This window comes from Tupaia chinensis, unplaced genomic scaffold, assembly GCF_000334495.1.
Source record: "Tupaia chinensis unplaced genomic scaffold, TupChi_1.0 Scaffold000041_1, whole genome shotgun sequence".
In the NCBI taxonomy this organism is placed as follows: Eukaryota; Metazoa; Chordata; class Mammalia; order Scandentia; family Tupaiidae; genus Tupaia; species Tupaia belangeri.
The window spans coordinates 45,476-59,868 of NW_006159496.1; the positions used below are offsets into that span (position 1 = coordinate 45,476).

Genomic DNA, 14,393 nt, shown 5'->3' on the forward strand with positions numbered 1-14,393 from the left:
TCCTGCTTCCTCTTCAGCAGGCCGAGCCTATCGGTGTCTGCCACTGACGTTCTCACCTGCAGATGATCTCGGCTGACTCTGGGCTCCAGGGGTAATGATTGCTAAACCCTCCCCTCCTCCCCCAGTGTAACCAGCACAGTGCTTCACTCAGAGGGCTCAGCCAATATATTCCTGGAGCTCCACAAATTTAGAATTCAAGTTGGCTAGACACATAGAGATGTTACACTTTATAGAATGTGAAAGAGTAATGGGGAGAAAAAGGAGTTTTAGTAACTCTCTTCTTTTTTTTTTTTTGAGAGGTTTTTGCTATACCTTTTTACTCGCACGAAAGACAGACAGAGACAGAGAGACAGAAAGCAAGAAATCACCCCCCCAGGGCGGATGACCACACCACAATCCCTTCTCCTCCATTCTCCTCCTAGGACCTTGGGCACACACACATGGCTGACCATGGTTCAAGTCCAGGACCTGGTAGCTTTCTTTCTCACTTTCCCTCTCTCTCTCTCTCTCTGTCTCTCTCTCTCTCTCTCTGATCAAATTAAAATAAATGAATGAATAAATAAAATAAATAAAGTTAAATAATTCTTTAAAAAATAAATAAATAAATAAACATCATGCCTCTGTGCCTGAAGGTCAGCTTCCTGACAGCAGGGACTGGCTTATTCACCCCCTGTCCTCGTTTCCTCCACAAGAGCCTGCTGCATACAGGATTCAGTCCACACTGTCATGTGAGCGATGACGGTCGTGGGCGTAACTCACTGTGACCAGGCTTCCCACCTTTGCAGCAGAATTTGTCTACCTTTACAGCACGGCGGTGGGGCCAGGGTGGGCGGTGGGGGGTGCAATCAGACTCACAATGAAGGTTCCGGATTCACATCCCGGACCTCCACGAGCTTGCTAGGCGCATGTGCATGTGTATCTCATGTGTCACACATTAGACTTCCTTCTTTGTTGTGGCTAAATAATATTCCACTTCGTGTGCAAGCATTCTGTCTATCCCTTCATCTGTTGATGGACACTTTGGTAGTTCCCACCTTTGAGTTATGGTGAATAATTCTGCTATCAACGTGGACGTATAAGTTTCTGCTTAAACTCCTGTTTTCAATTCTTTGGTATCCTGTGAGGAACAACCAAACTCTTTGCCACACTGATGTTCTGTTTTTATGTTTTTTTAATAATAACCATCCTAGTGGAAGTGAAATAGCATCTCATTGTAGTTTTATTTTCATTTTCATAATAGCTAATGAAGTGGGCATCTCTTCATGTGCTTACCAGTCATTTGTACGTCTTCATTGAAGAAACGTCTGTTCAAGTCCTTTGCCCGTTTTTTTTTTTTTTTCTTTTTTTTTTGGAGAGATTTTCACTGTAGGGCGCGTGCGCTCGCCAGACAGACAGAGAGAGACATAGAGACAGAAAGCGAGAAATCACCCCCTAGGGGGGATGGTCATGCCGCAATCCCCTCTCCTCCATTCTCCTCTCGGGATCTTGGGCACGCACGCACAAGTGCCCGGCGTGAGTTTTAAGCCACCGGGTCCGGGACACAAACCGCAGTCGACTACATGGGAGTCCAGCGACATAGCCATTACGCTAACTGCTGGTTCCCATACCCGTTTTTAACTTTGTTTTTTGTTTTGTTTGTAATTGCCAGAGGGTTCATGTATTCACTAAGAGAGAGAGAAAGCACACCCCAGTGGGGCATGGTCACACCACAATGCCTTCTCCTCCATCTTTTCAGCCTCCTAAGACTTCGGACACAAAACCACTGGGGCTAGGACTGAAACTGCAGTCTTATTCAACTTCCCTGCACCACTAAGCTGTGTGGTGGAACCTAAGAGTTTGTTACATATCCTTGATAGCAATCCCTTAACCCCTTAACATGATCTGCAAGTATTCTCTCCCTTCTCTGCTTTTCCTTTTCACTCTCTTGATGGTGTTTTGTTTTTGTTTTTGTTTTTGACTCATGTAGCTTTTTATTTTGATAATGGACAGTTCATATTTTTTCTTTTGTTGCTTGTGTTTTGGGGGTAATACCTAAGAATGCAGTAACAAATCCAAGGACATAAAGTATTTCCCCTGTGTTTTGCTAAGAGTTTTATAGTTTAAGCTACGTGAGTTCAGGCCTTTAGTCCATTTGAGGTAGAGGCCTAGCTATATTCAGGCCTGGCTCTAAGTGCTTTAATGTTGCCTCCTTCAAGCTCACAGTCGGCCTTAGGAAGCAGGTGTAGAAACTCTGGCCTGGGAGGCCAAGAGCTTGTCCGTGGGCACAGAATGGTGTGTGGTGACAGAGCAGGAGTGAGACCCAGCTGCTGCTCAGCAGGGTGCCTCAGGTCCCTAGGCAAGAAAGGACCAACATGGCGGGCCTTAGGAGGTGGTTAGAAGCCTCCGAAGAGGTGACATTTTGGAAAGGAGAGAGCACATTGTCCTGGAGGGACCTGCAGTAGATGCAGGTGCCTGCGCCGTGGCTATGAAAGAGGGGACTCCCGAGACAGGTAGATTGTGCCTGGGGTGAGTCGGCTGGCAGTATCGGCTGTCTGTCAGTGGGGACAGCACCCAGCTGTATCTTTGGGGTCGGGGACAGGGGTTACCAGGCCAACTGGAGCACATGGGGAGGGAGAGGCCAAGCCTCCAGGGCCTCCTGTTCTGTGATGGTGGGGAGGCATGAATAAGGCCCTGGTAGGCTCTCCAGATGCGGCAGAAAGACTTAGTGCTTGGAAGTCTCTAGTCCCTGCCTGCTGCCCTTGGGAGCCAGAGGAGCGCCCAGCCTGCAGGAGGACAGTGATTCTTGCCTCTATCCCATCCCAAGGCAGGGCTGCATGTGTTCAGAAGGCAGCTCTGCCTCAGGTGTCCTGCTCTTTACCACTACTGGGCCTCCTGTCCTCCTCTCCAGGGGAGGGAATGGGCCCTGGGCACCTATGGAGTTGGACATCCCTCTCATCCCCCTGATGAGGCAAACAAGGACCTTATGTCCCCTGAGACTACTAGTCAAGGACCCGTCAGGGGAACCCACCCATGACTCTTCACTAAACCCAGGCCACTGGAGGTTCAGGGGAAGGCTCTACTCCCAGTAGAGACCCGCAAGGGCTCGGGAGTTGGGCAAGGGCAGAAGGCTGCCCCAGGCTGGTGGGTGGTGCCCCATAGCTGCCAGGGGAATGATTAATGCAGCCTTGAGGGGTTGCAGGGTTCTGAGCAGCCAAAGCTCTAAGAAGAGGCAGGCTCGGAGTGGCACCAAGGGCTCCTGTTTTCCAAAGCTGGCAAGGGTCGGTGGGGTAACAGTCTTGGTAAAGCTTTATAGACCCTGTTTTCCCAGGTGGGACAGATGGGTCCTGCCAGAGGCCCTTCCTGGAGAAACAACCATAGGCCTTGGTTTCCTGACTGACCCTTGGTGAAGAATACTTGAGCTAATAATCAGATTATTACATACATACATAGACTTTGTCTTATTTTTTTTTTATTATAGGGAAATGCACAAACAAAATTTGCCATCTCAGCCACTTTTAGCTGTAGTTCATGACCAGCCCAGTGGTTGAGCCCTGTCCAGACCCTAAGAGCCAGACCCTACACGGGCAACTGCAGTTCATATCCGGCCTAGCACATGTGTGTGTGTGCCCAAAATCCTGACAGGAAGGAGAAACGGAGGGGAAAGGATCGCAACGTGACCATGACCCACTGGGGTGCTTTCTGTCTGCCTGTCTGTCTCTCTGGCAAGCCTGCATGCCCTCTGGGAATAACGACATGAGCAGCTCGGTGGTGTTCAGTATATCCACACTGTTGCACAGCAGTCACCAGCTCGCATCTCCAGAGCTTTCTCATCTCCCGCACTGAAGCTGTCCCCGTTAAACACTAACTCCCAACCCCCTCCCAAGGCCCTGGCACCCACCATTCTACATCCTGTCTCTGAATTTGACTACTCTAGGGACACGTCTGAGTGGGATCCTACAGTGTGTGTCCTTTTGTGACTGGCCTTTCCCACTCGCAAAATGTCCTCAAGGCTCATCTCTGCTGTAACATGTATTTCCTCTCCTTTTAAGGCTGCCTCACTTTTAGGACTAGCCGAATCTTCTTCTCTCTTTGGCTGCTTTGTTAATCCTCTTGGTAGAACAGGTGCCCAGGGGCCCAGCACTGGACCAGCAGGATCCACTGGTGCCTCCTCTGGATCTGAGGAGGGAGAGCAAAGGCCCTTCCTGGAGGGCAAGCCTGCATGCCCTCTGGGAATAACGACATGAGCAGCTCGGTGGTGTTCAGTATATCCACACTGTTGCACAGCAGTCACCAGCTCGCATCTCCAGAGCTTTCTCATCTCCCGCACTGAAGCTGTCCCCGTTAAACACTAACTCCCAACCCCCTCCCAAGGCCCTGGCACCCACCATTCTACATCCTGTCTCTGAATTTGACTACTCTAGGGACACGTCTGAGTGGGATCCTACAGTGTGTGTCCTTTTGTGACTGGCCTTTCCCACTCGCAAAATGTCCTCAAGGCTCATCTCTGCTGTAACATGTATTTCCTCTCCTTTTAAGGCTGCCTCACTTTTAGGACTAGCCGAATCTTCTTCTCTCTTTGGCTGCTTTGTTAATCCTCTTGGTAGAACAGGTGCCCAGGGGCCCAGCACTGGACCAGCAGGATCCACTGGTGCCTCCTCTGGATCTGAGGAGGGAGAGCAAAGGCCCTTCCTGGAGGAAGGTATGTGCGCACAGGGGGCAGTCTGGCTTTCATGGGAGACAGGACTCTGAGGGCTTCACAGAGCCCTGAGCTACTGGTGCTAGAAACGCCAGGCAGACAAGATGGAGTAACAAACTGCTCCCTGACATAGACAGCTGGAAGAGGAAGGATAGACTCCTCCCTTGGCTACAAGGGGGGCGGGGTGTGAGAAAGCCACTGTCTGGCTTTAGGATTCCAAACGTGGATAGAAAGACTGAGTCTTCAGCCTCCTGCCGCTGGCCCTCTGGTCTTTACAGTTCCAGTGGTCCAGAGACGGCCCAAGCTCTCCCACCATGTGCACAAACCCAGCATCACAGCCTCTGCACACTTCTAACTCTTCAGTAGGAAAAGGAGTTTTGGCCTCCCTGTGGGGAGGTGGGGAGGAGAAAAGGCTTTACTCCTTAGACAAAGTTACAGAAGTCAGACTTGTGGAGAATTAGGAAACAGCCGGAGCAGAAGCCGATGCAGGGTAATGGTGACCACTGTCAAGGAGGCTAGTGTGGAGGAGGAGAATTCAGTTTTTCTCTGTGTATTCTGTCATGTGAGTAACTTACAAAGAGAAGAGAACCATGTGTTCCACATCTGGGATTCCAGCTACACACCAGGTAAGAAACTATTTTCACAAAAAGACTGTACTGCCATCATTTCTATAGGTGAGTCATGGCTCTTATTCCTTAGTGGTGAGATAGGGTACAAAATGGAACAAGGTTTATGGCATACTTCTGCTTATAATGGCATCTCTAATGATGTTCTGGTAGGAAGACTAAGGAGTTTTACTGAACATTTGGAGGCTAATTACAATATCATGATAACTGAAAGAATTTAATAAATTTTTAAAATTTTTTATTTGTATTTAACCAATGTTACTTCATTCTGAGTAACTGCTCAAGTCGATTAGTGACAATTTCCTACAGATTTATTCTTTCTATATTTTTGTGGGATTCAATAGCTTATCATCTATATTAAGATTTCAACAGGATGTTTTTTTGAAAATTAAAGACTCAGTTGACACCAGATGTCATTTAAACAATGTTTCATTCCAGTATGTACAAATTCTGTTGAATTAAGAAACTGGCATGTTTTTCAAAGGAAAGGGTTTTCTCACATGCCTACTAACAAGAGAACATCATGCGCAGTAATGCCTTTGCCCCAGGCTGAAAGGAGAAGAGGAACAGGTGGACAGAAGGACACACCTTGAGTTCACTACACTATGACTCCTTCGGCTCAAATGTGCCTATCCATTTGAGCAGCTTTCATTCTTCAGGTAGACCGCTCAGGCAGATAAATCCTGGTAATTCGTAATCAGTAAATATTGTTTGCTGTCTAATACTTCTATCAAAGTTTTACTGGGGCTAGACAGTGGCACTGTGGTAAAATGTGTCACTTTGTGAACCCACATGGGAAAGTTCTGGGTTTGTGTCCAGAGACTTCTCTGCCTGAATGTGCTGGGGACCCATGTGCCTATGATCCAGGTCCAGCTGAAGCTGCGGTGTGTCCTGGTGTCAAGATCCTCACTCTCTCTCCGTCTCAATCACTCATGGAAGAGATAAATAAACTTAAAAATGTTTTATGTAAATAACCCTCATTTTTCTATGAGTTTCATCATCTCATTTTCAAGTGTTCAGTGACAAATTCCACTCAAGAATAGCCTTGAAATTTGTACCTTTTGAAGTACTGAAAAGCAGCTTGATACCTCAGAACTAAATTTTGAACAAAGAACCATTTAAAGGACTTCTGGCCAGCCATGGTGATGCAGCCGCAGTTATATAACACTTCGCGATACCCAGGCCATAGGGAAGGTCCTGGTTCCCATCCAGAGGTCTCTGTGCAGACTGAGCATGAGGTTGAGAGTTGATACATGACATGAAAATTCCACGAGTGGTCTCTCCCTCTCCTCTCTCTCCTCTCTCTCCTCTCTCTGCTCTCTCTCCTCTCTCTCTCTCCTTTCTCTCTCTCTCTTTCTCTCTTTACCTCATTCTCTCATAACAAATAGAAATACATCGAAACATAAAGGAGGACTCTCGTATAGTTAATTTCTTTCAAATTATAGGCTTGTCCTCCTTTTATGACAGACGCAGAGCTGCACTCAGTCAACACACTTCTATGTAACATCTACAACCTTTAAATGACCAAAATTCAAGGCCTTCTGTAGGAGCCGAGGGCAGAAACTCGGTCTAGCAGCAACAGTGAGCTTTGACTATCATAAAGCCGTAAACTGGTCCTGGAATATAATCTGTAGAGGGCAGTAGAAAAGAAGTAAGATCATCAGTTCCTAATATAACGCTTAATGTAGTTATTCCTCCACCATTTGAACTGACATCTGAAATTCCAGTGTCTAGTGTTTTACACCAGTCTCACTGAAAAAAGAACTGTGTTATCCATAATTTAACTTTAACTAGTGACAAAATTAATTTAAAAACTGCTTTTTAAGCAGCTTACTCAAAGTACAATAGAAAAAAAGAAATCAAGACAAAGCCAACATTTAAATCTTAGATGCGAGACTAACTCATCTATAGGAACTTAGAACTAATGCTTTTGCGGACTAAGGGAAATGAAGATTTTCTGCTGAGAATTCACCCTCCAGATCCCATCCTCAAGTGGAGAGGCAAAAGGGCAAAAGAAGAAGCTTCCTCCATGGAAGCTGAGAACTACTGCTTTCAGGGACTAAAAGAAATGATTTTCAGGTTGAACTTCTAGAAACTAGGAAGAAACGTATAACCCATCAGATGACTAGAAATCACCACAAAGGCACAAGAAATATGAGAAACCAAGAAAATACCTCTCCCCCAGTGGAAAAAAAAATTCTTCTTCATCCGCAGACAGTACAATGAAACTCGTGACTTACCAGACTTATGCCTGATAAAGAATTTAGAACATTCTTGGGACCAGCAGTTGGCATCATGGTTAGATGTCACTGGACTCCAATGTAGTTGACCACAGTTTGAGTCCAGACCTGGCGGCTTGAACTCACACTGGGAGTGTGTGCGTGCATGCCCAAGATATCAAGCGGAGAATGGAGGAGAAGGGATTGTGGTGTGGCCATCCCCCCTGGTACCTACTATTAGATTAGAATCCTAACCTATTTCCTGGCTTTAAGTCTTAAGCAAAGTTCTCTTAACATTTTTTAAATTTTGATTTATTAAAGCTAAAACTACCTTCCTTAAAATTAAAAAATATATTTAAAAATACCTATTTAATGACCACAGTAAGCTATATAGCCTCAAATAGGTGCTACTTTAGAGTATATTCATTCTACTCACAGAGTTTCATGCATAAAGTCAAACATGTGTTCACAGATATGTATATACTAGCTGAACTTGCTATTGAAGTAGTTAAATTAAGATATTTTGTGAATCGGTAAAGTATGTGTGGGGGGGAAGTAATGGAAAGCAACTGCAGATACCAGAGACAGTGTGGGAGGAGGGAGAGAAATGGTAGAGGGTGAGAAATAGGGGAAAAAATTAATGTATCTATATAGTATATATATACATATATACATGTATAGTGGCTTAATCATATGTGTTATAATCCACAAATAATTTTCCATTTCTTGTTAAATATATATATATGTATATATGTTAAATATATGTATAAACGTTAAATATATACGTATATATGTTAAATATATATTTATATATATTTAACAAGAAATGGAAAATTATTTGTGGATTTTAACATGTACGATTAAGCCACTATACATTGTATTCTGGATGGGAAATCACATATTGTATGTTGTGATGATGTTCAGTGAATGAATGTAAAATAAATTAATTAATTGAAAAAACTTTTTTAAAAAATTTAAATCATATATGCATTTTATTGCTAGAAAACAAGTTTACTTTTTAATTTCAAGTTCTTTTATACATTCAGTCACTTTATTTAGCTTGCAAAGGGATTATTCCAACATGTGTACATTTCTCCCCAGTCCACTTGATAATACTATAAAGTTATCTTTGATAGATAATACCCCATTTCTTTGTCCCATTAATGCTTTGCCTCTCTATTTTTCTTCTAACTGTCCTTGTTCAGGCTCTACCCCTTCACCAACCCTCTTCCCATGCTATATCTGGTATTCATAAGCATTTACAGTGTTTCTATATCCTTTAGTCATTCAGTTTCATAGAGTATGGACACTTGGTATATGTCTCTCCTTCATAGCCTGGCTTGCTTCACTCAGCAGTAAGTCTTCCATATTCATCCACTTTCTGTCAAAATCCAGGATCTTGCTGTTATTTATGGCTGAGTAGTATTCCATGGAGTACATGTGCCACAGTTTTTCAATCCATTCATCTGTTTGTGGACATTTAGGTTGGTTCCATCTTAGCAATTCTGAATAATGCCACAATAAACATCCATGTGCAAGCACTTTTCCAATTAAGAATTCTTCTGTCCTTGGGTAGATACCAAGGAGTGGAATTGCTGGATGACAGGACAGTTCTATTTTTAGATTTTTGAGGAATCTCCAAATTGTTCTCCACAGTGGCTGGACCAGTTTACATTACCTACAGCAGTGTAAGAGAGTTCCCCTTTCACCACATTCCCACCAGCATTTATCATTTTTTGTTTTTTTTTTCAATGTAGTCCTTCTGACTGGGGTCAGGTAGTATCTCATTGTTGTTTCGATCTGCATTTCCCTTACAATGAGGGATGTTAATCATTTTTTCAGACCTTTTGACTATTTGTATGTCATCCTTAGAGAGTGGTTTTTTTTTCAACTAATTCTCCCATCTTTTAATAGGGTTGATCATCTTTTGGGGGGACAGCTGCTTGGGTTCCTTATGTATTCTGGGAACAGCTGCTTCAGTTCCTTGTATATTCTGGTTATCAGTCCCTTATCTGACACATAGTTTACACACATATTTTCCCATTCTGAGGGCTGTCAATTCACACTAATGTGTCATTTACTGTGCAAAAACTTCTTAGGCTGATGTAATCCCACTTGTCTATTTTTGGGATTATTGACTGTGCTTTGGGGGTCTTATTTAAGAAGTCTTTGCCTATCCTAATGTCTCCCAGAGTTTCCCAGTGTTTTCCAGGAGCAACTCTATAGTGTGAGGTCTTAGGTTTAGATCTTTGATCCACCTTGAGTCTATTTTTGTCATTGGTGAGAGGGAGGGCTTCAGATTCATCTTTCTGCAGGTGGATATCTAGGTTTTCCAGCACCACTTGCTGAAGAGGTTTTCCTTTTCCCACTGCATTGACTGGTCCCCCTTGTCAAAATTCAGTTGACTATATGTTTGGGAATTTATTTCTGGGTACTCTATTCTGTTCCATTGGTCCACCTGTCTGTTTTTGTGCCAGTACTGTGCTGTTTTGATTACCACAGCTTTGTAGTATATTTTTGGGGTCAGGGAGTTAGATGCCACCCATTCCACTCTTCTTGAGCAGGACTGCTTTGACAATACAAGGTCTTTTATGATTCCAGACAAATTGTATGAAGGTCTTTTCCAGGTCTATGAAGAATATGTCTAATACTTTGATTGGGATTGCATTAAATATGTAGATTAATTTGGGTGGAATTGTATTTTAATTATATTAATTCTTCTAATCCAGGAACATGGGATGTCCTTCCACTTTTTTGTGAAATTTTCAGTTTATTTTTTTAGCTTCTCATAGTTTTCCTTGTGGAGGCTTTTAACTTCTTTGATTAAATTTATTACTAAGTATCTTATACTTTTTGTGACTATGGTAAATGTAATAACTTTTTTCAGTTGTATCTCAGTCTGTCTGTTGTTTGTATATAAAAATGCTATAGTTTTCTGTATATTAATTTTGTATCATGCAACTTTACTGTATTCATGTATTACTTCCAAAAAACTTTTATGGAAACCATTGGGTCTCCTATGTATACAATCATGTTGTCTGCGAATAGAGTTTCACTTCTTCTTTTCCTATTTTAATGCCTTTTGTTTTTTCCTCTTTCCTGATTACATTGGCGAGGACTTCCAGTACTATATTGAAAAGGAGTGGAGAAAGTGGGCATCCTTGTCTTGTACCAGTTTTTAGTCAGAAAGCTTTCAGCTTTTCTCCATTCAGGATGATGTTCAGGCTGGAAGTCTGAAGACCTGGATGAGGTGCAGGCTGCCCTGTGGCCGAGTGTGCTTTATGGACCATGTGCTGCTATGTATGCCTGAAATACTTGAAATGCACATTTGGGGAGATTTTGCCATCTAAATGCTTGACTGGATTAAACGCCTAATTAGGATGGTTTTTCCACAAGTTCGAGTAAGCATGCAATCAGCACTTTGGTCTGGAAAATCCTATGGTTCATCTCGAAGTATCGTAAGGAAAATTGGCACTTACTTGTCTTTGATTCAGCGTCCAAGAGTTCAGTTTCAGCTTACCAGCCATGCAGCAGAGGGAAGTCCCAGTCACCCCGGAGAAGATGCAGTGGCCTCCTTTGCTGACATTGGATGGGTAGCCAAAGAAGAAGGAGTGCTCAAGACTAAGGACAGAGGTGAGGTCAAGGCCACCACTTCAGGATGACTTCTGCTCTCTGAGAACCTCCCGAGCCAGCTAGTTCCCTTACCAAACTTGTTTTATGAAGAGTGTCAGCGAAAGACCGCAGCACTGGCAAATGAGGAAGCGCTGCAGAAGATCTGTGCCCTTGAAAATGAACTCGCCGCCCTCAGAGCTCAGACTCCCAAAATTGTGACCCTACAAGAACAGCAAAGTCTCACCGCAGGTGACTCAGATTTTACTTCATCTGTTACCACGGCACCACCTCCTCCCCCACCTCCCCTTCTTCCAGGGCTCCACCAAAGTGTATCTGCTATTAATCCGATTAAAGAGAGAAGAGAGAAAAAAGCCAATGCTGGAAAGACTTGGTTAACGATCCAGAGAAATCCGACTGCCAAATATGCTAGAGATCCTTAAAGATACAACCAGTGTTAAACTTCAGTCAGTGAAGAGGTCAGAACAAGATGTAAAGCCCAAGCCAGTGGATACTACTGACCCTGCTGCCCTCACAGCAGACGCTCTGAAAAAGAAATTTGCATATCAGTATCAAAGCGATAACCATGGCGAAGTTGAAAAAGGAATTCCCAAGTCTGAATCAGAGGCCACCTCCGAGACAGTGTTGTTTGGGCCACTCATGCTGAAGTCTACAGGAAGAATGAAGGCTTTAATCGAAAATGTTTCAAATTTCTAATACATAGTCAGTGAGTGGAGAAGGACTATCCTGGTCCAGCTATTGGTCTGTGAGGGCTAAGTGTGGCTAGTAGAAATCAACACTATTTAGTAAAAACCTGATTTTAGTATCCAGTGGTTTCCTTTTTAACCTAATTAGAGGATTAAGCAATAATGAAAGTACTCTGTTTGGTTTTGCTTTTATGAGATGGTCAGTTCTCATATGCATTCTGACCTGTTTTTAACGGGTAGCCCAGGTGTCAGGTTTCCAGGCTTGAAAACAGTTGTATAGACTTGAGAACATAAAAAGGACATTTGTTGACGTTACTGCGTATTTTAAATTCTTAACACTAATTTATCTGTACAGATGTTTTATATGCATATATTTGGATATAAAACAGTTGTAGAACTAGTAATGAGTTACAGCAACTAGGGGACTGTTATCTTCATTTGTTTTCAGTGATCATTTGCTATTTGATGACGGAACAGCTGGTATAACATAAGTTGTTGGAGTGAAATATGAAGTTGGAATATGTTGAGGTTGGAATCTTCTTGCCTTGGACAGAATTTGTCTGAGATCCTCTCTCACACTTTCCTGGAGCTGGGCTTTGAGTAGGAACCAGAAGATGATCACGGCTGCAATTCCATGTTTCCCATTAAGGGGAAGTTGAAGACCAGGAAAGCTGCTTTCACCTCACTGCCATCCAATACTGAGGAAGAAAATGGGGCGTGTTCAGGTAGTGGTGTGACTTAAATCCTATCTGAAATATAAGAATACAACATCCCTCTTGTTTTAATAATGACATCATAAAGATGACTTGCTGCTAAGTTAATATTTCTGGAAATGTCCACATAGTGGAGTTTAAAATTTTGTAATATTGGCCAAAATATTAACTGTATAATGAAACATTAATATTAAATAGGCAAATGAATCGTGCATAAATTGTTTATCATTGGTCAGAATGCTGTTACATTGAAGTATATTATGTATTATAAATCTTAGGTGTTAGTAGAAAGTGGAGAACTGCCTTTGTCACCTAGGGCTTTTAAGGACTTGCTACAAGTGGGACCAGCAGTTAGCATAATGGCTATGTCGCTGGACTCCCACGTAGTCGACCGTGGTTCGAGTCCCAGACCCAGTGGCTTAAACTCATGCCGGGCGTGTGTGTGTGCGTGCCCAAAATCCCGAGAGGAGAATGGAGGAGAAGGGATTGTGGTGTGGCCATTCCCCCTGGGGGGTGATTTCCTGCTTTCTATCTCTCTGTCTCTGTCTGTCTGGCAAGTGCACGCGCCCTATAGCAAAAACCTCTCCAAAAAAAAAAAAAAGAAAAAAAAGGACTTGCTACAAGTGAACTTTTTTTTTTTTTTTTTGAAAGGTTTTTACTATAGGGCACACGTGCTCGCCAGAAAGACAGAGAGAGACAGAAAGACTGAAAGCAAGAAATCACCTCCCGGGGGGATGACCACGCTGCAATCCCTTCTCCTCCGTTCTCCTCTCAGGATCTTGGGCATGCACAAACACGTGCCCGGCATGAGTTTAAACCACTGGGTCCGGGACTCGAACCGCAATCAGCCACATGGGAGTTCAGTGACATAGCCATTATGCTAACTGCTGGTCCCATAAGTGAACATTTTTAAATGCTTGAAAAATCATCATGATTTTCTATTTCTGATAAGCTTAGTTATAGTTAATGCCAGAAAATCCTACCATGAGTAAATATTCGGATTTGTTATTTATTTTTGGAACAGTGTATGTCCTTTATAACTGAAACTGCAGTAAGTATAATTTTTAGTATACCACATTTTCATGCATATGCTTCATTCCTGTACAGTACTAAGCATTCTTTAGCATACATTTTATAGGTTTACTAACATTGTGGTTTCCTTTACTAATAAGTGAACAGTTCTAAAACATACATTTGTAATCACATTGTCATTTATTTCAATCTTGTGGCATACACTGAATACAATATGCTTGAAAACACTCCAAGTTGTTTATTCTTAAATGGAGCAGACCGCCAACCAGCGGCACTGTAAGGCCGAGGCGATGGTGCCAGAGTAGTTGGGTGGTCTGAAAACCCTAACATGAACATCTGTTCTGTCAGCAATCCACTTTGCTAGTGGTTCAACTGCAAACCCAATTCTCTGAAGATCAAAAGTATCAGCTCTCTTGGGCCTGCCTTTTGGAGGAAAATGCATAAATGTAGAAGCAGAGTTCATGTTGAGCTGCTGAAAAACATCTGTCCCTTCATCACAGTCCACCATACTGAGGAAAGAGAGTTACAAAAAGCAGATAACAGCGCCGGGAGTTAGCCCGTATTTGATACTCTTCATTTGCTGGCCTGCGTACGGAACACTGCCGCCGAGGCTGAAGAGCAGCGAACATAATCATAGAATAGTTTCGAGGTGGCGCCTTTACAAATTTTCGGAATTTATCACCATTCATGCGGAAGATGGAGCGCCTTAAACTCCATTCCATCAACTGTTCTCCTTTTTCAGCGAAAAGATTCTCCTTTTTCTTCTGTCCTCCTCCGAGCTGGATGCAGAGCGGCAGCAGGAGGAGCCGGAA

The 14,393-nt window shown here is 43.2% G+C and overlaps 2 pseudogenes; one reads left to right on the plus strand and one right to left on the minus strand.

The window, feature by feature from the left end:
- Positions 1 to 10,870: 10,870 nt before the first annotated feature.
- LOC102479075 (mitochondrial fission regulator 1 pseudogene) lies at positions 10,871 to 11,846 on the plus strand (annotated as a pseudogene).
- Positions 11,847 to 12,454: 608 nt separating this feature from the next.
- On the minus strand, positions 12,455 to 14,393 carry LOC102479494 (tumor suppressor candidate 3 pseudogene; annotated as a pseudogene).